Source organism: Saimiri boliviensis, chromosome 4 (genome assembly GCF_048565385.1).
Source record: "Saimiri boliviensis isolate mSaiBol1 chromosome 4, mSaiBol1.pri, whole genome shotgun sequence".
NCBI classification, from domain to species: Eukaryota; Metazoa; Chordata; class Mammalia; order Primates; family Cebidae; genus Saimiri; species Saimiri boliviensis.
The window spans coordinates 108,581,935-108,608,330 of NC_133452.1; the positions used below are offsets into that span (position 1 = coordinate 108,581,935).

The following is a 26,396-nucleotide window of genomic DNA, read 5'->3' on the forward strand; positions in this document are numbered from 1 at the left end:
TTTACGTTGCTTGAGGCTCATTGAAGTTCTTGGATCTGTGGGTGTATATTGTTCATTAAATTTGGAGAAATTGCGGCTATTTTTTAAAAATATTTTTCTATTTTCCCCTCCCATTTTGATAGTCCAAGTACACATATGATACTATTTAATTTAATTAATTACTTAATAATCCTATGTTTATATTTTTCAGTGTGTTCTCTCATTCATTTAATTTTGGTTAGTTTCTATTGCTGTATCAAATGCACTAATCTTTTTTTCTGCAGTGTATGTTATGCTATTAGTCTCATTCAGTTACTTTTCATTTTACATCATGTATTTTCATCTATAGAGGTTTAGTTTGTTTATTTAAAATATCATTTTTCCAAGTATTATTTTCATGTTTTCATCTACCTTGTTAAACATATAAATATATTTGTAATACCTATCTTAACATCCTTATCAGCTAATTCTATCTCTCTTGTTCTGAATCTGTATCTGTTGGTTTATTATTCTCCTGCTTATAGGTTGCATTTTCCTGCTTCTTTGCATGATTGGAAATGTTTGATTGGATGCTGACATTATGAATTTTACATTGTTAGATGCTGGATTTTTTTGTACTCATTTAAACAGTGGATTTTGTTACTTAGAAATCAATATTTGGTCCTTTTGAGGTTTGCTTTTAAGCTTTATGAGACAGATGCAGCATAGCTTTAGTTTAGGCTAAATTGTCCCCATTACTGAGGCACTATCCTTCTGAGGACCCTAATACATGCCCATGTATTAGGAGGATATGTCTGGGTAAAGTTAAAAATTACTTAACCTATTTCTTTTTGAGAGTTCTTTCTCAGCCTCAGGCAATTCCTTCCATGCATTCACAGATCATTATGCAGCCTTAACACTTGTGGAGAACCCTAGGAAGATCTGGGGTGCTCTATTCTAGATACCTTCTTCTCTCTGAAGTCCAAGCTCTGTAACTTCAACTTAGCAAGACGCCAGACTTTGTTTCGGCAGTCTTTCACCTTTCTATGACCTAGAAACCCTTTCTTCAGGCTGTAAGATGAGACAATCAAAAGGCTTACTATGAAATTGGGTGTAGTGGTGCATATGTGTAGTTCTAGCTACTCAGGAGGCTGAGGCACTAGGACCCCTGGAGTCCAGGGGTTCGAGACTCAGCTGAGCAACTAATGCAAAACCTCGTCTATAAAAAATAAAAAGAACTCTTCGATTAGTCTCCTTTCTCTCAGAGATCAGTGCCCTATACTGCTTATTGTCTGAATGCCTAAATATTGTTTTTGACCAATTTTAATATGTTTAAAGTGGTAAGTTAAATAACACTCACTTTATCATTTCTAAAAGTCGATGTGGCCCACTTAAAGATTTTAAAGTAGAGAGAAAACTGTGAAAAATGTAGTTAAATCACTCTGATGGGTAAATAAGGTATTAATTGGATGGATGTGAGTGAGACTAGAAATGAAAATCAGGTTAAGATACTAATATTTCCAGTAACAGGCAGTATCAGCATGAATTTTTGGCAGTAGACACTAGCATAGATAATAAGTGACAGATACAATAAATATTTAGGGCAATAGAAACTAGTGACTGATTGAATCTGGGAAAATCAAATGAGATAACGAGCACAAAATATTTTTCAAACATCTATTTAAACATTCATTAAATAACTACTGCATACCCAGTCTGATGGGTTAACAGAGTACTAATATAAGCAAGACATGGTACTTCGGCTAAGAGAATTAGCAGACTTATCATTATAAAATAATGCAGAGGCTACCATAATGTAAGTATAAACAAGATGCTATATTATACAAATAGTGACACTCTAACAATTGAGGGGAGTCAAGGAAGCCCTAAAGAGACAGTCATATATGAGATAGTTCTGGAAGAATAATGGGAGCTTTTCAGACAGATAACAAGAGAAAGGATATCCAGAAAAAAAAAATAATAAAAGCATTGTGATTTCCAAGAATAAAAATAGTATTACTATAAATGAAGTCTTGAATATATTGTACACTCAATGTGTGTAAACATAAAAGTATAAAATTTTCAAAGCAAGATACTATTATTGCATCTTCAATAATTATTTCTATAGACATATAAATATATCATGGGAAATGTGGAAATAAGTTTTGGTGATGCCATGGTACTCGAAGTATACTCTGTTTCATCAGTTACACAGCACGGAAGAAATCAATATTTATGCCTACTTCTAATCCAGGATACAACAAATGCAATTACTTTAAAATGCCTGCATTCATATACAAAGATAATGTTCAAACAATCCATGCACTTTAAAAGAAATAGAAATAAATATTTGAAATAGCTCTAAGAAATAAAGAAAATGTTATATAGCATTCATTATTTTAAAATTGTTTTTATGTGGATGCATTCCATTAGCAATCATTGCTACACAGCAAAATAACGTTCTTTTTATTTGCCTCCACATCCCTTAGTAACAAATAGAAATTCTTCTCAATATTTTGATTTTAAGCATTCTGATATTAACTTTGACTTAATCTACCTGCTTTCTATATGGAATTCCCATTCTCATGCATGCCTGTTGTTCTCCAGGCAAGAACCCCTTTTAACCCTCTTCAGAAAATGTCTCCAGGCTGTTGCTTTCTGGTAGAGGTTAGCCACCTGGCAGTGCAGTGTGGTGGTGATGTCTGTGGCTGTAGCTGCTTCTCAAACAGATGCTCAGCTGTCTTTTATTGTTCGACATTAACCTTCACTAGCAGAAGTGCCAGAAACAATTTCTGAGCCTTTGCAGGGGGGATCAGGGGCATGACTGATTTTGCACTGTAAATCAGGTTGTATCTCGGCTTTTTCCCCCCCTGCAGCCTCAGCTTTCCTGAGTCTGTAAGTCAATTGTCATTTGTCTTTCTTCTTTGCAGCTTTCTATATTTTGGTGGTATTGTTTGGTTCTTGTTCTCTTTGTCCTTGTGAGTTTATACTTTATTTTGTAAAATCCCTTTACTATCACTGTAGCGGGCCTTTAGCAGGGAGCTAAAAAATGCATATGTTCAACATTTCCTCTTTAACTGGAAGTCTTTCATCTCATTCTTTCTCAATATCTATGTCTGTGTATTTTATAATGTACATAATGTATTTGGGTAAAGATACAAATAAATATCTACATATCACATTGCTTAGTTTAAATTATTTTTTCGTCTTCTTACAAGTTGTAGTGTATAATTATAAGGTTCAATGACCTCTGCTCTGTCTGATCCCTGAATGGCGTTGTCTTCCAAGGATCAGAGTTTGGCTTTTCCTCTTTTCGTGTTCATACTCCCCACAGGTGATCTTATTTAGAGCCAATGTTGATGACTCTAAAATTTATACGTTTAGCCATGACTTAGCTCCAGATTTCACTTGATATCATCACTTGGATGTCTAATGGACACCTCACATGAACATTCAAAATAGAACTCTTGGTTCCCACAACTCCACACCTCACACAAACTACACTCATCCAGGTCACCTCAGTTATTCAGTCAAAAATTTATACTGAATTTGATTGCGCTATGATTCCAAAGCTTGAGAATGCAACACCAAAACAAAACTGAAAAGATTGCTGTGACGCAGTTTATGTTCTGTAAGCAAAAAGGAAGAGACAACAAAGAAATATAAAAATAAATATGTATCTTGGGTTTCTATCTATTTACATTTATCTAGGTTAAGTGCTATTGAGAAAAATAAAGCTAGGTAAGAAGAATGGGTAGTAATGGGGTGTGTGTATGTGTGTGTGTATCTGTGTTGTGTATGTGTGTGTTTTGTTATCTCTTCTTTCCAGCTTCCGAAATTTTGTCATTAGTGTCTTCTTTGTTCTTTTTGTCTTTGTGAGTTTATAGGCTTAAAATACAACCGTTAACTGGAATTTAGTGAAGGTAGAAGAGGGTCCTAAGGGAAATGCACATGTTCACTCTTCCGTGTTTGCCTGTGAGTTAATGTTAAGGGAATGTCCTTAAGATAAGATGATATTCAAGCAGAAACCTGAAAAAAGTGAGGAACTAAGCCATGCAAAAAACTGAAATAAGAGCATTCCAGATGGAGGGAGCTGCAGGTGATAAAACCCCTAAATTAGGAGTATGCTTTCTGTGTTAACAACGATAAGTCTAGTGTTACTGAAGTGGAGTTGAGAGGTAGGATGGGAAGAGAAGCCTGTAAGAAAAGGAGGTAAGGGAGGTGGCATGGGACCAGATCATATATTGGAAGGCAAGGCAAGAATTTTACTTTTTATTGAGAGTGAAATAGGAAGCCCTTGGAAAATTTAAAGCAGATATCATTAAAATTATGTTTAGTTAAATCACCTGGGCTGCTATAAAGTATCCTGTAGAGAGACAAAAGCAGAACCAGGGACACCAATTAGGAGAGTATAGGCAAAAGATGGCTTGAACTAGAATTTGTGGCAATAGACAAGATAGATTTTACTGATGGACGAGACAATACAAGAGCCAAGCATATTCCAAGGTTTTTAATTTGAGAAAAATGGAATTATGGTGTTACTGAGATTGTGAATACTGCAGGTGGAACAGATTTGTGCGGGTGGATGGGGGGAGGAATGGAAGCTCAGTTGGACATCTTAAATTTGAAATAATTATTAACTAGATAGTGATGTTGAGTGGTTGGAAATCTAGGATGTGAAGGAGAAGTCAGGTGGCTAATCTAATTGGAGCTCATCAGTATTTGCACAGAATTTAAATACTGTTGTTAAAGAGTGGCCAGTGAAATAGGACAACCAAGAGAAGTTGGTCCCTGGAGGATAAATAAGAGAAGCATTTCTATGAGAAGGGCATAATGAACTCTTGTTAAATGCTGCTGAGAAGATGAATCAGATGAAGTCTAAGAAATGAGAATTATGTTGACAATATGGAGGTTATCGATAATCTTGAAAAAGGAAATTTCAGTAAAATGAAGGGAGTGAACACCTAACTAGAATGCTACAGATAGCGACTGATGACTCAGGAAGACAGAAGTTATCTGCTGTAGCAAGGTACACAAGTACTTGAGAAAGAGGAAATGTGGAGCTCAGATGGAGATGGTGGTCTTAGGTAGTAAACCAGACAATTTATCCATTGCAGCTGGAGGGAAGGCAAGAGGCTGTTAGTAGTAGATTGCCAAATGTGACCAGAGATGTGGAACCTCACTTTTGGTTGAAATAGCAAGCAAGGTTATTATCAGCTGAGAAAATGGATAGTGGAAAGATGTTGAAGGTCAAAGGAAAGAGAAGATGCAAAATACTTATTTAAGAGAGTAGGAAGGTGAATTAACTAGGAAATTATTATATAAAACTATAGTGGGAAATTATATTGTAACATATGGCATGATTAAAAGCCACTTGAAGATTTAGATCATAAAGAGAGATCAGTCAGCTTGGTCTGGTGATTTTTCTCCATCCATGTTTCTTTGCTCAGGTACAGGTGAAAAGTCAATAGAGATGTAGATTTGACCAGGTTTGGAGTTTGGCCAGGCAAGTCTGATGGAGAGGTGTAAGCAATCCATCTTCCATACAGCAGCCAGAGTCGGGATGCACCCGCTTCAGCCTCCCAACAAACTATCTTTAAGTATTGGGAAGCTGTCAAGCTCATAGTAGGAAATAAAAATTTTCCAAAACTTAATTTATATTTGAAAACTTAAATTTTTTATTGTGAGTTGTTTCTTTTGAAGTAACAGACTTACTTTTTTCATTTTTTGAAAAAAAGTATTTGCAAAATTCCTAAGTCTGAATAATCATAGTTGTCAGCCAGTTGTTCTTTCAAGTCATAATGATGTTTCATGAAGAAAGTGACTAATTCAGCTTTCAGATAATGAGAAAAGTGTTTTTTCTCAAAATGGCCATTGTACTTCAGCATGTATACTTTCCATTTTACCACAAAATACAAAAAGATTTAAATTCAAGGGTTGAGATTTAATAAAATTTTATTTTTTACTGCTCCAGTAAGGATGTTCTTAATAACTAAAAGCGACATTATTATTATTTTTTGTTTTTGTTTTTACTGTGAGTATATGTCAGTCAAGGACACAGTGTCCATTGATATAGTTTGGTGCTATTGCCTTGACTCATGCTAAGACACTAGCAATTTTACCCACTATTGCTTTTGCACCATCAATGCGGATATCAACACAGTAGGAAAAGAACATCTCAAAATTGTTATGGATATAGTTCTTATCTCACAGATCCCCTGAAAGGGTCTCAGGATTTTAGGCATTCACAGATCATATAAGAACACATGATAGCCTGGCACATAGTAGGAAGTCATTAAAATGTTTGTAATATAAATGAGGGGTTATATTATTTTGCTACTTAAGTCTGTTATTGATTAGGCAACTACTTGTTCTAAAAGTAATTAAATCTCATAATTTATCATTTTGTTAGAAATGTTTTGTAAAAGAAAAAATAGGGAGTCATTTACTCAAAAGTACATATCAATATCTATCTTTACGCGGAATTGTGTAGACACTGCACATATTGAGTTAGGCATACTTCCTGTCTTGAGAAGGTTATCAGCGTTGTAGACATAAAGGGCATAAACAGAGATAATATTGAACAGTATGTTAAATTAGTTAATACTGTCAACTTGTAGAAAGAAAACCACATATTAGATATCATTAATGTCTAAGTCCTTTAGGGAAAAAATTTAAAACACTACTAAATAAAATTAAATAAGACCTGAATAAATGGAGAACTGCATTTAGATGAAGTGACTTAACAATGTAAATATGTCAACTATCCTGAGATTACTCTAAAAATTCATCTGCAATCCTGATCCAAATGTCAGTTGTAATAGACAAATAGATGAATGGAATAGACATAAGAAACAGACAAAGGAATGATAACTGTACTATGGAAGAAACTCCTAGAATTAGCATGACTAAAAACCTAGAAAGATGGAAAATATATGGATAATTAGTACATTATCTCAGTAAGCAGAAAATAAATTTAACAGTGAGATACTACTTTACATCCATCATATGGGAAAAAATTGCCCATTTTGGTAATATTAATTGTTCATGGATAAATGAGAAATTCTTCATATTTGGCTACTGCCATTTTGAAGAACAATCTGGCAAAGTCATTGTACATATATCATATAATTATCTGATCTCACTCCTAAAGAGAAAGGGAGAGATGATTAAAATCTTATAAAAAGAATGTAAGATAATATGTTATTTCACAACACTGTTTATGAAGGCAGGGAATTGGAAGCAATATTGTCCATTATTAGAGGAATATACAATAATAATGCTGTAGAGGCATACTACTGAATACCATGTGATGGTTAGAAACAACATAGATTTTTAAAATGTAATGCTTTTTGAAAAACAGAAGAAACTGAGTTCTATTTAAAAATATAATACACAAAAAATGACACTACATCCTTCTAAAGATACATATAAATATGAGAACATATGTCAAACACATTAGAGCAGTTACCCCTTTGGGAGTAGAATATGATAACAAGAAAAAATCAGCTTAAAATTGCTCTTTTTTTTTCACTTTGCTCAGATCAATGATGATAATATGCCATGAACCAGAGTCTGCATCTATCTCACTCTCCTATTTTTTTAAATAAAAGAAAGAAAACTATAGATATTGTAAAATAGTAACCTATTCAGGTTGTCTGCACATTTACACAAGGTTAAATAGAAAAATTTGTTACCTACCTCTTTTTTGATTAATCAGGGAATTAGACAGACAACTATAGAGTTTTTAAAGGCTGAAAGAAGATCTCAATAATTTAGGCTCTCTAGTTCCCTAACTGCAAGTATATCTGCTCTGCAGCCATACCAAACTGATGCGTTTATTTTCCTCCAGCTTAGCAGCAAAGGAGATGCCACATCTTCCTTCTAATAGCCTGTTTTAATATTTAACTAACAACCCTATCAGTAAATTCCTTCTCATGTCTGTACTATGAGATGTATTATGAGTAATGTCCACTATTACTTTCAAGTCATTTCTCAGAGAAGGTGAATACAAGTTGGTCTACATTTTTTCTTGTAATAAGGTTTCATGCATTGGAAGGCCATTATTGTTTCCATATTAATTAATTTGAACTCCTCCTATCTTTTCCCATGGTTCTTATTTATTCAACACTTTAATCATATTATTAATCTATTCCATACTCCTCAACTTCACAGCATCCTTATCAAGGTAAAGAGACAAAAACTGGGTGCAACACTGATTCTACGGTGTGCCTAATCAAGAGAGAGAAATTATTTTCAACTATTGCTTTCATGAGTCCTCAAAGATAACAATGGCTGGGGAATCTCATCAACTATTTTCTTTATGAATTTTAATTATAACAATCCCCTTAATATGTATAACAAACCCCAATAATATGTATAAGTTTTATTATTACAAAGCATTGTCATATTTTTTTTTTCCAATAGCTCAATAACAACAGAAAAGACGCCATGATTCTCTGCACAGATGAGTAATGTAAAGTGCAAAGAGGTTACCACAACGTGCCTGTGATCACTGAGCTAGTAAGTACCGGAGGTAGAACCTCCCGTTCTAAGTATGTAGGATGCATGTAATGTGCTTGAATGGGACACAGCATAGAGCAAGAGAGAAAGCATAAATCTGTTGACAGAGGACTTGGACTTAGACCCTAGCTCTGTCACTGGCAGTCTTGTGGCCAGAAATAATAATAGAGTTGATATGGACATTGTGGTGCAATCAACTCTCTAAACTTTTATTGTCATATTTTCCTTGTTCTGATAAGTTGAATACATCTGACTTTAAAAGGTTCTTTCAAGATGATTTTTCTTCTCTTTTCTGCCCCCACATCACCAGTTTATTTTTCATGAAAATATGTTCTTTTTTGTTATTTGTAGTTGCTTGGCTTTTTTTTTCCTGTTTTACCTGAAGTAACATTTCTTAGCTCCTCCTGTTTCTTAGATTTTTAGTGACAAAATGAGGAAAATCAGGAAACATTTGCTCTGACACCCTTTTCCTTCCATGGACTGTATAATTAGTCCAGTCTTAAGATATTTATAGAAAACAGACAAAAAACTAAAAAGCATTACATATTTATACTCCCTTATATTTGTGGTTTTGAAGCTGTGGAAGATGGAGCAAATGACCCCAGAATCAAAGAAGAAAATTTTTAAAAAATCAACATAATTTTGTCATATTTAGTGACTTTTTAAACCTTCAAAAGTTAGTGTTGGAGGGCAAAATTTCAGAATGTGTCAGTGATCCACCATTGCAACACTTTTGTTTATTGAATATAATCATAGTATTTGTACCCCCAGTTTTCCTACCTGGAGTTCCAGAAAGTCCTCACAGAAGATAAGCAATATATAAACTTTATTTTTTTGGCTATGTAACATCTAGAAGTGTCTGCCTAACACTCCTCTTCTAGATGATTCTCTGTTTTCATCCACATAATTAACATTGATCCAGGGCCTCTCTCCATGTTTCCGGTTTCCTGAGATTTAGCTATATCCCTGATCTACTTATGATTTGGTTGTTCAAGACTTTCTTGGATTACATGAACCAATTTAATTTTCCTTTTGCCTGAAAGAGGTGACATTGATAAATCTCTCACTACGTAATACCTGCTACAAATGAGATTTACATGGTTAAGGTGATGTATTTTGGATGGGCTGCTGAGCTGAGCAGGTCAAGTGGGAAAGCATAAAGCAGGAACAAGTGGTCTGGCAAAAGTAACTCTAAGCTGATGTCAAAGAAAAAAATCATCCATTGGAAGATGTAGGAACTTTACATAATGAGTATTAAAGAGTTCAGGCATCAGCAACATAGCATTAAAAGAACAATCAAGTGAACTGCCTCACAGCTATCTCTGCTTTCATAGATACTATGAGATATTATACAGATATTATAAATGTATTAGAGGTATTTTAGATCAGAGATATGATAACCGTATTAACTATACAATTGCCTTGATTTGACTGTAATTATTTAGTGTAGCTTCAACTCTTCAACCCTATAACCCTTTCAATGTGCTTTCATACCTAACTTTCAAAAGTGCCACAGGATCCTAAAAGATTTGAGGACTCAAACTAACATACAAAAAAAAAAAAAAATGTTGTTGAGACACACCCTATTTTCTCAATTCTATGTCTTTTCTCTCCACATTTAATGTGTCTGTAGTTGGAATATATTTCACACTGATATTTTATTTAAAACTCACCAGCCCTCAGGGAAAATAAGACTGTCTTATTTTCAATAAGACATAGGTTTGCACACGAAAGACTGTGTCACTGTCTGTGCATGTGCAAACCTATGTATTGAAAGAATCTGTTCAACTCAGTTATTTGATGTTTGAATTTTAAGTTAAATTGGAATCTTACTTTTGTGAAGCAAAAGCCATTCACTAAAATGCTGAACATCTACCTGTTAAAAGCTTCTAGTTAACTTTTAAGAAAAGTGATTTTTTAATTTAAATAAAAAGCTGTGATTTTATCCAAATAAGATGTGCAGAAAAAACACTCATATCCCTCAATATACCTAGAAACTCTCCTATCAAGTCTAAGAATGCTAAAGAGGTCAAGGTTTAAGCATAGATTATGAAATGCCATGGGTTATCATGGTATTATCCATAATAATTTATAATAGCTTAACAGAATTCTGAAAAATTATACATAGGACACATAGAAGATTTACTCTCATACCCTAATTTGCTGCTGAAATTAAAAAGACATGTAATTGTACAGATAAAAATAATTATTGGCAGTTAAGATAAATTATCTTTATTTAATATAATTGTTTTTCCTTCTTGAAACCTACTGTAAAATGGATAAAGTATGTCAGATTGCTAGCATCTGACAATTGAGGGTTTTATGTATTTTTTTCTATCCTAGCAGGCCACTAGTTGTGATTAGAGCATCTATTTTTCAAATACATGTATCTACAAAAAATAATGTTGGATTAAATACACCTGGGTCCAATTGAATTCCTCAACAAATAATTTTATTCTCTTCATTCTCAAAAACTTCCAGGACGTAATTAGTTACTGCATTGTTAATTGAAGGTTCTGTGAATTTCTGCTATCATATTTTAAAAATTTCTTTTAGGAAAAGTTTTTAAAGTTCTTATAAGACATTTCCACCAGGTAGTCTACTGAAAGCAATTGGTGATAATTAAGTGAATTTAACTGCCACTTTAGGGACTCTTTTAAAAGTCTCATAGAGATTGGAAGTTTGTTTGGATTGAAACGAGAAGAAATCTTCAACTTTCAAACGTTTCAATGACACATTTCTATAAAAAATGTAAAGCTTGGCTGGGCATGGTGGCTCACACCTATAATCCCAGCACTTTGAGAGGCTGAGGCCAGGAATTTGAGACCAACCCGGCCAATATGGCAAAACCCCGTCTCTACCAAAAATACAAAAATTAGCTGAGTGGGCTAATTTATATTCCCAGCTACTTGGGAGACTGAGGTGGGAAGATTACTTGAACCCGGGAGGTAGAGTTTGCAGCGAGCTGAGATGGCGCCACTGCTCTCCAGCCTTGGTGACAGAGCGATACTCTCTCCGAGAAAAAAAAAAAAAAAAAAAAAAAAAGTAAGCCTTAATCTTTGAGGCTGCTGATAACTGTAATGGGAAGATCATTAGTAAGGCTAATAGTAAATTTAGCCAGTCTACATAATAGCCATTACATAACGTTGAGTTTCTTCCAGTATCAATTGACCTGAGAATAGGTGATCTCTAGTTCAGAGTTGCAACAGTATTGGAACTTTTTATTTTAGAACCTGTCATTTAATAGACCTCCATAGCCTATATAGAATATGTGTATATGTCAAAAACACATAGCTTTCTTGCGTCTTTCATATTTTTTTCATGAATAATTGTGCCTAGATATGTTAATGTCAGTATGACCTTTTGTAAAGCAAAGTTTCATTATATAAAGATATTTAATTTTTAAAGAGCAATTAAATACCTTTGCTTATCAGGATCCTGGTAAAAAGCAGTGTGGAGTAGGTAGCTTGATACTGACAGATCAGATTCAGTTCCTTTGAACTGCTTAAGTTTCCACAGGGATGGATCTTAAAATAATTGGCATATCATTTTGAGATACTGCAACTTCTTGTTTTTGCCCCATGTGCCACCAACTGCCCACCATCATTAATCAAGAGAAGCCACAGGCAAGCATAACCAGACTGTATCATCTTTGTCATTATTATCATGGTCCATAAATTAAGAGAACACATTAAAAGAATTTCCTGCGAACATATGCTACTTTTAAGATTACAATAGCTGGTATTAAATTTAGCTCCTTTCAGAATTCTGACATTTTATATTGTATAGATAAATAATTTCCTTTCTGGGTGAAAAATACTTCACTTAATACAATAAGTACATTGAACAAACTCACTTAAATAATTAAGGTAACAAGTTTATAAAGTATATATGGGATACTTCTTTTCACACAAAAGAAGACTTGATTTACAAAACTCCATCTGGAAGCTCTATTTATTGGATGGGGCAATTGACAAGTCAGATATTAATATATACCCCAATATTAGCAGTGTAATAAAGTGCTTCAATGATAAAAGAAAGTACTTCCTTATTGAAATACTTTTATTTAGGTATATTAATGACTCTTTATTGGGAAACTCCTTTTTTGATACAGACTGCTTAGTTGTTGGATTAAAAAAATCAAAATGGGGCTGGGCGCGGTGGCTCAAGCCTGTAATCCCAGCACTTTGGGAGGCTGAGACAGGTGGATCACAAGGTCAAGAGAGCGAGACTATCCTGGTCAACATGGTGAAACCCCGTCTCTACTAAAAATACAAAAATTAGCTGGGCATGGTGGTGCGTGCCTGTAATCCCAGCTACTCAGGAGGCTGAGGCAGGAGAATTGCCTGAACTCAGGAGCCGGAGGTTGCAGTGAGCTGAGACCGCGCCATTGCACTCCAGCCTGGGTATCAAGAGTGAAACTCGGTCTCAAAAAAAAAAAAAAAAAAAAAAAAAAAAAAAAAAAAGGAAACTGCCAAAGGGAGAAGTCTGTGTAATTTCACTATGAGACATGGCATGAAAAATAAAGTACATGAATGGATAATGGAACTTTGTTTAGGGATGACCTTATGGTTACTATTCTTTTCACCAAAGAAACGTTCCCCGGTATCAAAAATGAAACCAAAGGAAAATGCTGCTTACCAGAAGTAAACCCATGCAGATACGGTCAAGCTATCTTCGACAAAGGCAGCAAGGATACACAGTGAGAGAAAAAAATAGCCTCTTCAAAAAATGGTGGTGGATGCAGTTTTGTTACACGAGTAGTGAACTAAAAAATTTTTAAATGACGTTGGAAAAACTCAATAGCTACATGCAAGAAAAGTGAAATGAGATTCTTATATCATATGCAAAAATGAATTAAAGATTTAAATAGAAGACCTAAAACCATGAAAATCCTAGAAGAAGACACAGGGAAAAAGCTGCATGACAGTGACCTTGGTAATTTTTTGGATATACCATCAATAGCATAAGCAACCAAAACAAAAACAAACAAGTGAGACTACATCAAACTAGAAAGTCTCTGCACAAAAAAGGAAACAATTAACAAAATGAAAAGGCAGCCTACAGAATCGGAAAAAATATTTGCAAACTGTATCCATTAAGGAGTTAGTATTCAAAATCTAAAAGGAACTCATACAACTCAATTGCAAATAACCCAATTAGTGGGCAAAGGGCCTGAATAGAAAGTTTTCCAAAGAAGACACAAAAATGGCCAACAGATATGTGAAACGATGCTCAACATCACTAATTGTGATGGTAAATATTGATTGTCGAATTGATTGGACTGCTGGATGTAAAATATTGTTCCTGGGTGTGTCTGTGAGGGTGTTGCCAAAGGAGATTAACATTTGAGTCAGTGAACTGAGAAAGGCAGACCCACGCTCAATCTTGGTGGGCACCAACTAATCAGCTGCCAGAGCGGCTAGGATAAAAGCAGGCAGAGGAATGTGGAAGGACCAGACTGGCTTAATCTTCTGGCATACATCTTTTTGCCATGCTGGATGCTTCCTGCCCTTGAACATGGGACTCCCAGTTCTTCAGCTTTTGGACTCTATAACCTTTGACCACGAACTGAAGGCTGCACTGTTGGCTTCCCTAATTTTGGGGTTTCGGGATTCAGACTGGCTTCCTTGCTCCTCAGCTTGCAGACAGCCTATTGTGGAACTTCACCTTTTGATAGTGTGAGTCAATACTCCTTAATAAACTCCCCTTTATATACATCTATCCTATTAGTTCTGTCCTTCTAGACAACCCTGATTAATACACTAATCATCAGGGGTAGATAAAACCATAACAAGATATCATTTTACTCCTGTTAGGAAGGCTATTATCAAAACATCAAAAGATAACAAGTGTTGGTGAGAATGTGGAGAAAACCTATTCTCTGTAATTGGTAGAGACATTATAGAAAAGAGTATGAATTTTTCTTAAAAAAATTAAAATAGAACTACCATATGAGCCAGCAATCCCACTCCTAGGTATACATCCAAAAGAAATGAAATTAGTTTGTCAAAGAGATATCTGCATTTCCATGTATACTTTAGCATTATTCACTGTAGACAAGATGTGGAAATGGCCTACGTGCCTGTCAACCGATGAAAAGAAAAGAAAATGTGGTGTGTATGTATGTGGTGTGTATGTATGTATGTATATATACACATACATACACATACATACACACCACATACACACCACATACACAATGGAATAATATTCAGCCATGAAACAGAAGGAAATCCTGCCAATTGCAACAAATAGATGCACCTGGTTGACATCACTCTAAGTGAAATATGCCAGACACAGAAATACAAACACCACACGATTTGAATTATACGTGGAATCTAAGAAAGGTGAAATCATGGAAACAAAGAGTAGATGGGTGGTTACCAGAGGCGAAAGGTGAGGAAAATAGGAAGATTTTTTTCAAAGGGTAAAAACTTGCAGGTATAAGAAGAATAAGTCCTAGAGACCTAATGTACAGCATGATGACTATAGTTAATAATAATATATTATTTATTGGAAATTTGCTAAGAGAATAGATCTTAAGTATTCTTACCACAGGGAAAAAGGTAACTATATGAGGTGATGGATATGTTAGCCTGATGGTGGTAATAATTTCACGATGTATGCATATAGTAAAACATTACATTGCATACCTTGAATATATATAAATTTTATTTGTCAATTATACCTCAATAAAGCTGAAAAAAAGATCATGCTTAATAAGAACAAGTCAAAAATAATGAAGTGGACTTTATTATGAAAAGAAGCTGTTTTAGAGCTTCTGGTTTATTAGAAATAACACAGAAATAATAACATTTTCCTGACATGAATAATGATAGACTGAATTATTATAAAATGATCAAAATGATTAGTCTGCATTCTGAGATCTGGTGCTGTTTGGTTGGAAAGAAAAAAACATAGAAAAAAAATTTACTTTGAGAAAGAGTAATGTGATTTTAAAAAAATCATTCAAGTCTTGATACATACATACATTTATCTTACCAAATTGGCTGCATGATTTAGCATAGACATATGGCAAACTAGCACCTAGTTGCTTTTCCTTGAAAGATGGACCATGTAAATGAGGCATTTAGTCTCTTTTTTTTTTTATGTCAGTGTCCTAGAAATGTTTTATAACCTTAAACAAAAGTTTTGTCTAAATATGTTCTTATTTTTGTTTTTTAACATAAGAAATACAAACCAAATATAAGATAGATTTTTTTAAGCTACTGAAAGACCAGATTATCCTTTTATTAAACAATTAGCTATAATTTGGGACACAGCAAAAGACCATTGGGCCAAAAATGTCCACTCTGAGCCCTGAATGATCTAGATTCCTAATTCACCCTCAGAGGATAATTTTATGGGGAGTATTGTTCTGTAGCACTTTGATAGTGGGTCTCATTTTGCTGTTTCTCTACTCTGCGAAGGGACTACATGGAAGACTCTTAGCATTTTAGGGATTTAAAACTCCTCTTTGAGTGTCAATTAAAAGTTATGGAGTCCGGCCGGGTGCGGTGGCTCACGCCTGTAATCCCAGCACTTTGGGAGGCCGAGGCGGGTGGATCACGAGGTCAAGAGATCGAGACCATCCTGGTCAACATGGTGAAACCCCGTCTCTACTAAAAATGCAAAAAATCAGCTGGGCATGGTGGTGCGTGCCTGTAATCCCAACTACTCAGGAGGCTGAGGCAGGAGAATTTCCTGAACCCAGGAGGCAGAGGTTGCGGTGAGCCGAGATCGCACCATTGCACTCCAGCCTGGGTAACAAGAGCAAAACTCTGTCTCAAAAAAAAAAAAAAAGAAAAAGTTATGCAATCCATGTACAGAAAAAAAGAACACATACACAAACATTTACAAACAATTTCAAGATGTTCATACTGTCCAAAGCACCTGTGTACCTGGTCCCAGGTTAAGAAACTATTTCACAATGTCAAATGTGTTGTGAACTTGCTGTGAGCACACATTTTTCCCTGTCACTGAAGTCTGTATAATTTCCATAATATGATATTCTCACTACCAGTGGGTATAATGCCTACTGGAGGATAGAACAGCAGAGGAGAAGAGCTTTGTCAGCCTGTAGTAAACCCCAGAAAGGTACATACTAGCACACAAAAGGGATGCTAGTATGTAGCAAAAAGTAGCAAACTCTACATATTAGACATTCTGTCATTACGCACCCGCAGAAGTCAAACCTACAATTTGTCTAATGTTCAAATTTTAGTACTTGATTTTACAATGCTTTTATTGAACAAATATATACTTTACATAATTAATTGTAGAAGACTTTATATTTTTCCTCTATTAAATGGTTAAAAACATGTCTTCATGGCATTGCAACTTACCCTGGTGGCAAAAAAGAAAAAAAAAAAAGAAAAAAGAAAGAAAAGAAAAAGAAAACAAAAGAGAATAGGCTTGTTTCCAAGCTTTTCTGCAAAGAATAGTGCAGTGGTGAAGAATTAGGCACAGCAGTTAAATCTTTTGCTTAGATTTTTAAAAAACAATTAGGGAATGCATTCATCATACAACGTCTTACTGTCAAATTGGTCCCAATAGCTTACACTGAAGACCTTTAATGAAGCTGAGGGGTGAAAAGTATACGAGTCAAGCATCAGGCTAAATTTAACAGTGGAAAACTTCTTTCTTACCCCTCCTGAAAGATAATCAAATTTTTAAAAAGTTTCAAAGTTTTAAATTATTACTAAAAAAAATAAGGAGAAGGTAAGAGAGACAAGTTGGTCAAACTTGAGTGAGATAAATGTTTTTAAAGTTTAAGAACATTGTTTGGATATGCCATCAAAAGCACAGGTAACCAAAGCAAAAATAAACAAGTGAGACTGCATCAAACTAGAAAGTGCACAACAATGGAAACAATTAACAAAATGAAAAGGCAGCCTACAGAATAAAAAAAAAATATTTGCAAACTATATGGACTAAGGAGTTAATATCCAAAATCTACAAGGAGCTCATATAACTCAAAAATATTCTTGCTTCCAGCCAAGATGAAATAAGGATTGAATAATCTACTCTCCTTCCTGAAACAAAAACTGAATAAAACGTAGGAAGCATTGGTTTTCAAAAAATTGAATGTAAGGCAATGAATGACAGTGATTCTAAGACAATGGAAACAAATGACATGAGTACCTGATTGTCTCAGCTTATTGCCTAGAAATAGTTTCCAGACTGTAGTGTAGAATTCGAGGAATCCAGGTGGATACCTGTGGTCTTGCTGATTTCAAGATGCATAGCAAGCAGTCCAGGGAGGTCGACGTTGCTGGAGTTCACCAGGCATGAAATGATATAGAAGGAGATTTCCTACACACACCTGGTTTACTCAAGAAGAAAGAGATCATTTTAATAATCATATATAAATTAAAGATATTAAATTTTTAGCTAAAAATATTCCCACAGAAAAAATGCCAAGTTCTTATGACTTTATAGGTAAATTCTAACCAGACATGTAAGGAAGATAATAATCTTACAAAAATTGCCAAAAAAATGAAAAAGGAAAAAGCATTTCCCAGCTCCTTCTGAGGCCAGCTTTACTCAGATATGAAAATCAAAACCAATCCAAGACTTTACAGGAAGCAAACCACAGACTAACATTTTTCATAAACAAAGATTTTTTAAAATAAACATTTTAATTAAAATGTAACAAAATAATAACAATCTGAATTAAAAACTGGATTCCAACTGGGGTTTTCTCAGAAAGGCAAGGTTGGTTTAACATTCAAAAATCTACCAGTGTAATTCACCATATTATTCACCAGTTTTTTTCATAAATTCAAGGTTGGTTTAACATTCAAAATCTACCAGTGTAATTCACCATATTAATAGACCAAAAAGGAAAAGCATGTGATCAATTTAGCAGGTGTATAAAAAGTATTAAACAAAATCTGCAGCCATTCCTCATTAAAAACAAAACAAAACAAAACTCTCAGCAAATTAGAAAGAGAAGGGAATGCCCTCAATCTAATAAACAGCATGTATGAAAGCTCACATTTACTATCAGATCTAATGGTGAAAGTTTGTTTTTTCTCTAATGTCAGCAATAAGGCTAGTATGTCTGCTTTCACCATTTAACTCTACATTTTACTGGAGATTAGGGTTAAAAAAAAAAAGACATGTAGATTAAAAAAAAAAAGGCATGTAGATAAGAAAAAAAGGAAGTAAAACTGTTTTTATTAACAATCTGATTCTCCTATATGGAACATTGTGTGAAATTACATAAAAGCTATTGGAATTAGTATTGTATTTTTTTTTGCAAGTTTGATGCTTATATATGCAACCTCAGTATACAAAATTCAGTTGTTTCTCTGTATACTAGCAATGAACAATTGGAAATAAACATAAACGTGTTTTTTCTTTTACAAAGAGTCAAAGGCAATCCAGTGGTATGAGAATTGATATAATTATGGATATTATTCACCACAGGTCTTTCTGCAGTTAAGAAAAGTCCACACTAAGTAACAAAACAGATTCAGATTTCCCATAGCTCATTAAAGTTGCCCCATGTGCTGTAGAACTAATATTTCTTTCTTTGTTTTTTTTTTTTTGTCTTTCTTTAATATGAAAAGCAGTGAACATGTAGAAAGCAAAACTTACAATATCATTTACAATTTTTTTAAAATATATATTTTATTGCATTTTAGGTTCTGGGGTACATGTGAAGAACATGCAAGATTGTTGCATAGGTACATACATGGCAGTGTGGTTTGCTGCCTTCCTCCCCATCACCTATATCTGGCATTTCTCCCCATGCTATTCCTCCCCAACTCCCACTCCCCGAGGTCCCTCCCCTGTCTCCCCCCCCAGACCCCAGTGTGTGATATCTACATTTTTTATTGTAAAACTCACACTGTTGCCTCTACTATCTAACTCTTCATCCAGCTCTCTTTGCACTGCATCTGAACAGGCTTTCTTCTCACCACTCCAGCTCCTTTTATCAGTGTTAGCATTATTACCAGTGTTCACCCTGCTAAGTGGGGTCTCAGTTCCCAGTCTTCATCTACCTTAATATCTCAGTAGTGTTTGAAATCACTTTCTATATTGAGACACCATCTGACGCGAGTCAGAATGGCAATCATTAAAAAATCTGGAGACAACAGATGCTGGAGAGGATGTGGAGAAATAGGAACACTTTTACACTGTTGGTGGAAGTGTAAATTAGTTCAACCATTGTGGAAGACACTGTGGTGATTCCTCAAGGATTTAGAAATAGAAATTCCATTTGACCCAGCAATCCCACTACTGAGTATTTATCAAATAATTATAAATTGTTCTATTATAAAGACACATGCACATGTACATTTATTGCAGCACTGTTTACAATAGCAGAGACCTGAAACCAACCCAAATGCCCATCGATGATAGACTGGACAGGGAAAATGTGGCTTATATACACCATGGAATACTATGCAGCTGTAAAAAACGATGAGTTTGTGTCCTTTTTAGGGACATGTATGAATCTGGAAACCATTCTCAGCAAACTGACATAAGAACAGAAAATCAAACACCACATGTTCTCGCTCATAGGCGGGTGTTGAACAATGAGAACACATGGACACAGGGAGGGGAGCATCACACACTGGGGTCTGAGGGGTGCGGGGAGGTTGGGGAGGGATAACATGGGAAGAAATACCAGATATAGGTGACAGGGTGATGAAGGCAGCAAACCACCATGCAATGTATGTTCCTGTACAACAAGCCTGCATCATCTGCACATGTACCGCAGAACCTGAAGTGCAATTAAAAATAAAAGAAGGAAATTTCCTACGTCCAGGGCACATAAGAGAAGGTTTGCTGCTTTGCAATATCCGTGAAGGTTGGGAACTAATATTATCTGGAGGTTCCTTCTCTTATATATTTGGTGCTTGTGCTGAGATGACATGAAGACTGGGTGCAGCTTTGACTAAGCTCATGTATTCATTTGGAATACCTACATGTGGCCACTCCATTTGGACTCTCACGTCAGGGCAGGTGTGGTCTGAGAGGGGAATATCCGTAGAGTGAGCTTTTCAAGAGAACCACATGGAACTTGCATGGAATTTTATGACTTAGCCTCAAAAGTTACATATTATCACTTCAGCTATTTTCTGTTGTTTGGAGCAGTCACTGAATAACCAGATTCAAAGTGAGAGGATACAGATTTCACCTCCTGTAACTGGTACATTGCTTTTGATGAGGGAGTGGCAAAGTCACATTGCAGAAGAACATGTGGTATAGAAGATATTTTGCAGCTCTCCTTAGAAAATACAATCTGTCACTGAGAATAACAAACACACTCTTTAAGCCAAGTATAATAAATAGCACATAAGTAAACACATAATAAGTACATAATTAAATAGTAAATAAATACAGGCTAAATTAATGAAAATGATGTCTGGCTTTTGCTAATCTATAAGCAGAAAATGAGGCATTTATGTTATAAGGCTTATTTTCCCAAATGTGAGACTTCTAACTGTCCCATAGCTTCCTCTTGGGAGATACTTCACTCATCCTGACTTATCATTAACTGTAGACATAAAATGTTATTCTAATTGTTAAACAGATAATATTAATACTAATCACCATTTCTGCTGAGGGCAGAGTAAGAAGTGATTATTTTACATAAGTCCCGTGTATTATTTATAAAGTTAATTTTATTCTTTTAAAAATATAGTGGCATCAAGTTTTTTTATTCCCACTTACCTAAAATGAATTCAGTTTATTTTTCTGGCATATCTGCTGTTCAATAATGGCTTGTTATTCTTCTCAGTTTATATGAAGATCTTTTTAATCTTCCTATATTTAAAAAACACTTATTATATATTTAACTATGAATCAAGTAGTTTGCTGATGCCAGAGACATGATTCTTGCCTTCATTCCTTGTGGAGGACAGATATGAAGTAGATAGTTACAATGTGATGAGGGCTATAAGGAACTGCAAGGTGGATGCAAGGGGGTCAGGTAATGGGAGATGCAGTCTCGTCTTTGGGTTAAAATGTGGGGATGGGGATAGAACAGTGTATTTTGGGGGAGTAATCAGCTTGTATAGGAAAGATCATGACACCTTTAGGAACAGAATTATACTGAACACCTTTTAAAATTTTTATTAGATGGTCTTTTTCTTATTGATTTATAAGAGTTAAAAACATATTCTGGATATGAATCCTTTATTGGATATGTATTTTTTCAAACACATTTTTCCAGTCTGTGGCTTGCTTTATTTTTTTTTAAACCTTCTTAATGATGTCTTTTGATGACCACAAGTTCTTAAGTTTGATATTGTTTAACTATCTTTTTTATGATTAATGCTCTCTGTGTCCTGTTTTTTCATATATGCCATGTTCAAGAAAGATATCTCTTACGTTCTTTTTAAGAAGCTTTATGGTTTTAGTTTTCAGTTAGGTCTAATAACCTTTTTATGTTTATTTAGAGACAGGATCTCACTATGTTGCTCAGGCTGAACTTGAACTCTTGGCCTTAAGTGATCCTCCTACCTTAGCCTCCTGAGTAGCTGGGGTTACAGCATGCACCACCACACCTATCTTTAATAACTCATTTAAAATTAATTTTTTGGTATAGAGGATCAGTTGCACCAGCGCCATTTATTGTGGAAAATTCCCATTGCATTGATTAGTTGGCACCATTATTGAAAATCAAGTAACCAAATATGTGTAGGTTTACTTTCTGAATTATCTGTTCTACACTGTCTCCCTGAGGATAGCTTTATGTTCAGTCTTCAAATCTGGTAGCATAAGTCTTCGACTTTCATGTTATTCTTCAACATCTTCTTGACTATTCTAGGTCTTTGTACTTTCACACAAATTTAGAATTGGCTCATCAGTTTCTCACCTAGAGAAATGCAAATTGGATCCAGAATAAAACCCACTACCCATCCACCAGAATTGCTAAAATTAAAGACCGAAAATATTAAATGTTGACCAGACTGTAGAACAATTGGAACTCTTATAAAATGCTGGCAGCAGGGTAAAATGTACAATCACTTTGAAAATATTTGGGTTATCTACTAAAACTGAAAAATCCCTAGTCTCTAATTCATAAGTTCCATTGTTATGCCTAGACCCAAGAGGAAAGGGGAAAGAGTGCATATGTTTCACAAAGATGCTTATATGGAATACCATTTGTATAATTATGACTAATCATAATAGCCATCTTATTCATAGTAGCCACAAACTGGAAACAAACCAAATGTGTCTCTACAGACAAATTCATAAACAAATTATGGTTTATTCACATAATAAAATACTGCATAGCACTAAAAAACTATGGATACATGCAATAACACAGATGAATCTAAGAACGGTATGTTTGGGAAAAGAAGTCAGGCACAAAAGGATACCATATTGTGTGATTGATTTACATAAAAATCAAGAATAGGCAAAACTAATCTATGATGATGAAATTCAGAATAGTGCTTACCTTCGGAAGAGTACTGATGAAACTCTATAGGAGATGTAAATTTGCTGTATTTTGATCTGGGTGGTGATTGGTTACATGGAAGTATACATTGATAAAGATTCAGCTAATCATACCCTTAAAATGTGTGTATTTACTTTATGTCTATTATACCTTAATTTAAAATTAAAATAGAGAAAATTCTAGTATAACTAGAACAGATAAATCAAAGTGGAAGAGTGATTTGAAAAGCTTGAAAACTATATCAGATCATAAAGCCCCAAGAGTACCTGATATGGTCTGGCTCTGGGTCCACACCCAAATCTCATCTTGGAGATTATAATTGTAATCTGAATTATAATCCCCATGTGTTTAGGAGGGACCTCGTGGGAGGTGACTAGATTATGAGGGTGGTTCTTCCATTCTGTTCTTGTGATAGTGAGTTCTCATGAGATCTGATGGTTTCATGAGGGGCTTTTCCCCTCTTCTCCAGGCACTTCTCTCTCCTGCCACCATGTGAAGACAAATGTGTTTGCTTCTTCTTCCACCATGACCGTAAGTTTCTTGAGGCCTCCCCAGCCCTGCAGAACTATGAGTCAATTAACCCCCTTTTAAAAAAAAAAAAATTACCCGGTCTTGGGTATGTCCTTATAGCAGTGTGAGAATGAATTGATACACCCACCTTCCGTTGTGACAATTGTAATGAAAAATGAAGCTGATTGTTGAAAGAATTGTTAGCCACTTAATAATAACAAAAATTATTTAAAACTGACACTTTATAAGAATTTATATAACAACACAGAAAGGTGGATGTTATCACTTCCATTTTACAGATATTGAAAGCAAAACTTAAAGAATTAAATGATTTGGTTACAGGCAAGTAGCTGAGAAGTAGCAGTGTTAAGAGTTCAAATTCTTTCTGCATCCAAAATCCATGTCAATTTTATCATACCATAATTTCATGAAACACTAACATGAGTAAATTTCAGTTTGGAAATTCTGGAAATACTAATGATTCTCTGTATATATCTTCCCCCAGTGCTGGGGACTTTGAATTGTTAAGTGAAAGAACTATACATTCAGCATCACTGAGGATATCAGTAACTTATAGCAATAGACGGTATTAATATACAAATATTTTTCTCTCAAAGATTTTTAAATCTCTTCAAATGCATTTTGAAAGAGCATTTAGAATCTGTGTTGCAAATGTCTAACTGACTGGGATTTGCTTTTGTGATGAGAGAAAGAGAGGGACGTTAGAAGATGCCATTTTTAGTCAAGTTACTACAACAAAGTCAGTATTCTCTTCCTGAGAGTAATGTCAAGACATATCTGTGGAAAGGTATAGTAGGCCCATAATGTCACCTGCAAAAAGCTAAAGAGATATTCTAAAACACTTATTAATTAATTTCTTAACAGATTTAGTTCCTGTTCTGCAGGGACTAATCTAAATGACTCAAAAATATCTTGTCTAGCAACTCATCTTGGATCCTGCCATTGGACATCATTGGCTTGGTTCTTTTCTCCTGAGAAAAATATATTGTCAACTGAAAATCAATAAATGTTTTAGATTAAGATAAATGTTATAGATTAAGTCCTTTTACTTTAAATCTTTTGAACCAATGATATTACTTTCTTTGCTCTTGGAAATAAGATATACTCTAGGAATACAGCTGTACTTTAACAGTTCTAAATCTCTTCTCTTGGTCTTTAAGAACTGTTTACAGGATACATTAACTGTATAGTATTAATTCTTGCAAAATTCTTTAAATTTAATGTAATCATAAAGAAACAATTAGCCAAATTCAAACTGAGAAATGTCTGCAAAAGACTTTTCCTGGACTCTGAATAACTAAGGATGCCACGAAAGATGAAAAATTATGGACAACTGTTCCAGATGAAGTGAAAATAGAGCATTATATTAAATAAATGCAATTTGAGATATTTGATTGGACCCTGTATCAAAAAAAAGAATGGAAGGAAGCAGGGGAGGGAGGAAGGGAGGGAGGAAGGAAGGAAGGAAGGAAGGAAGGGAGGGAGAGAGGGAGGGAGGAAGGGAATTGAAGGGAGGATGGAAGGATAGAGGGAGGGAAGAAGGGAGGAAGGAAAGAAGAAAGGAAAGATGGAGAAATAAAGGAATGAGAGAGGGAGGAGGAAGGGAGGATGGAAAGAAGAAAGCAAGGATGGAAGAAAGAAAAGAAGGAAGGAGAGAGGGATGGAGGAAGGGAAGAAGGAAAGGAGGAGAAAGGAAGAGAGGGAGGAAGGAAGGAAGGAAGCAGGGAGGGAGAAAGGGAAGAAGAGAAAGAGGAAAGAAGAAAGAAAAGGAGGGAAACAGGGAAGAGAGGGGAAAAAGGGAAAGAAGGAGGGAGAAAAAAGGAAAGAAGGAGGGAGGGAAAAGGGCAGAAAGAAGGAGGGAGGGAGAGAAGAGGAAGGAAGGAAAGAAGGAAGGAAGGGAGGAAAGAGGGCAATAAGACATTATTGGGACAATCGAGAAACTTGGATGTGGATTACCTGTTAGGTAATATTTTAGGTAATAGTATTAATGTAAAATTTCCTAAGCGTGATAATGCATGGCAATCCTGTAGAAGATACCCTTCCTCCCAGGAGATACATTATGAACTATTCAGAGGTTAACAAAAACAGCAACAAGGTACTTGCTGGTTCTAGAATTCTAGATTTCAATGAATAACTTTGTGTTTATCCTATCAGTTTTCATCCTGACTTTATTACATCCCTTCTCAGTTTTCAATGATGTGAATATATTTAGTCTATTTTCCAGCAGTCAACTTTCCATATCTTTACATCATTTAAATTATCTTTCTCTAGATGATTTCTACCCTTATGTATTCCTTGAAGTGTAGTGACTAGAACTTCAAAATATATCTAATGTTGATGTACAGTACCATGTCATAATACTTTATGTTTCCATTACTCTTCATTTTGACACTCTGCGTTAGGTTTTGACATAGAAACTTTTTAGGACAATGTTTTGCATGGACTAATCTAAATGACTCAAAAATACCTTATCTAGCAACTCATCTTGGATCCTGCCATTTGACATCATTGGCTTGGTTTTTTCCTCCTGAGAAAAACATATTGTCAACTGAAAATCAATTAATGTTTGCTTGCCTGCCTGCCTGTCTGCTCGCTTTTTGATGGAGTCTTACTCTGTCACCCAGGGTGGAGTGCAATGGCGGCATCTCAGGTCACTGCAAACTCTGCTTCCCTGGTTCAATCTCCGCCTCCCTGGTTCAAGTGATTCTCCTGCCTCAGCCTTCCGAGTAGCTGGGAGTACAGGCACATGCCACCATGCTTGGTTAAGTTTTTTTTTTTTTTTTTTTTTTTTTAGTACAGATGGGGTTTCACCATGTTAGCCAGGATGGTCTCCATCTTCTGACCTCATGATCCGCCCGCCTTGGTCTCCCAAAGTGTTGGGGTTACAGGCGTGAACCACAGCGCCTGGCCTAATAAATGTTAACGTGTATTTGTATACGCCATCATCTTCTAAGAC

At 35.1% G+C, this 26,396-nt stretch overlaps 1 long non-coding RNA gene across 4 annotated transcripts in view; it reads left to right on the forward strand.

The window, feature by feature from the left end:
• The window catches only part of LOC141584316 (uncharacterized), a 98,292-nt gene extending 73,373 nt beyond the window's left edge, over positions 1-24,919 (forward strand). For 2 of the 4 annotated variants that reach the window (XR_012517297.1, XR_012517298.1), the window contains one exon: positions 8,386-24,919. This is a non-coding gene — a long non-coding RNA (uncharacterized LOC141584316). The remainder of the gene's footprint in view (positions 1-8,385) is intronic. The other 2 variants (XR_012517299.1, XR_012517300.1) reach the window with 2 other exon arrangements.
• Positions 24,920-26,396: the final 1,477 nt, after the last annotated feature.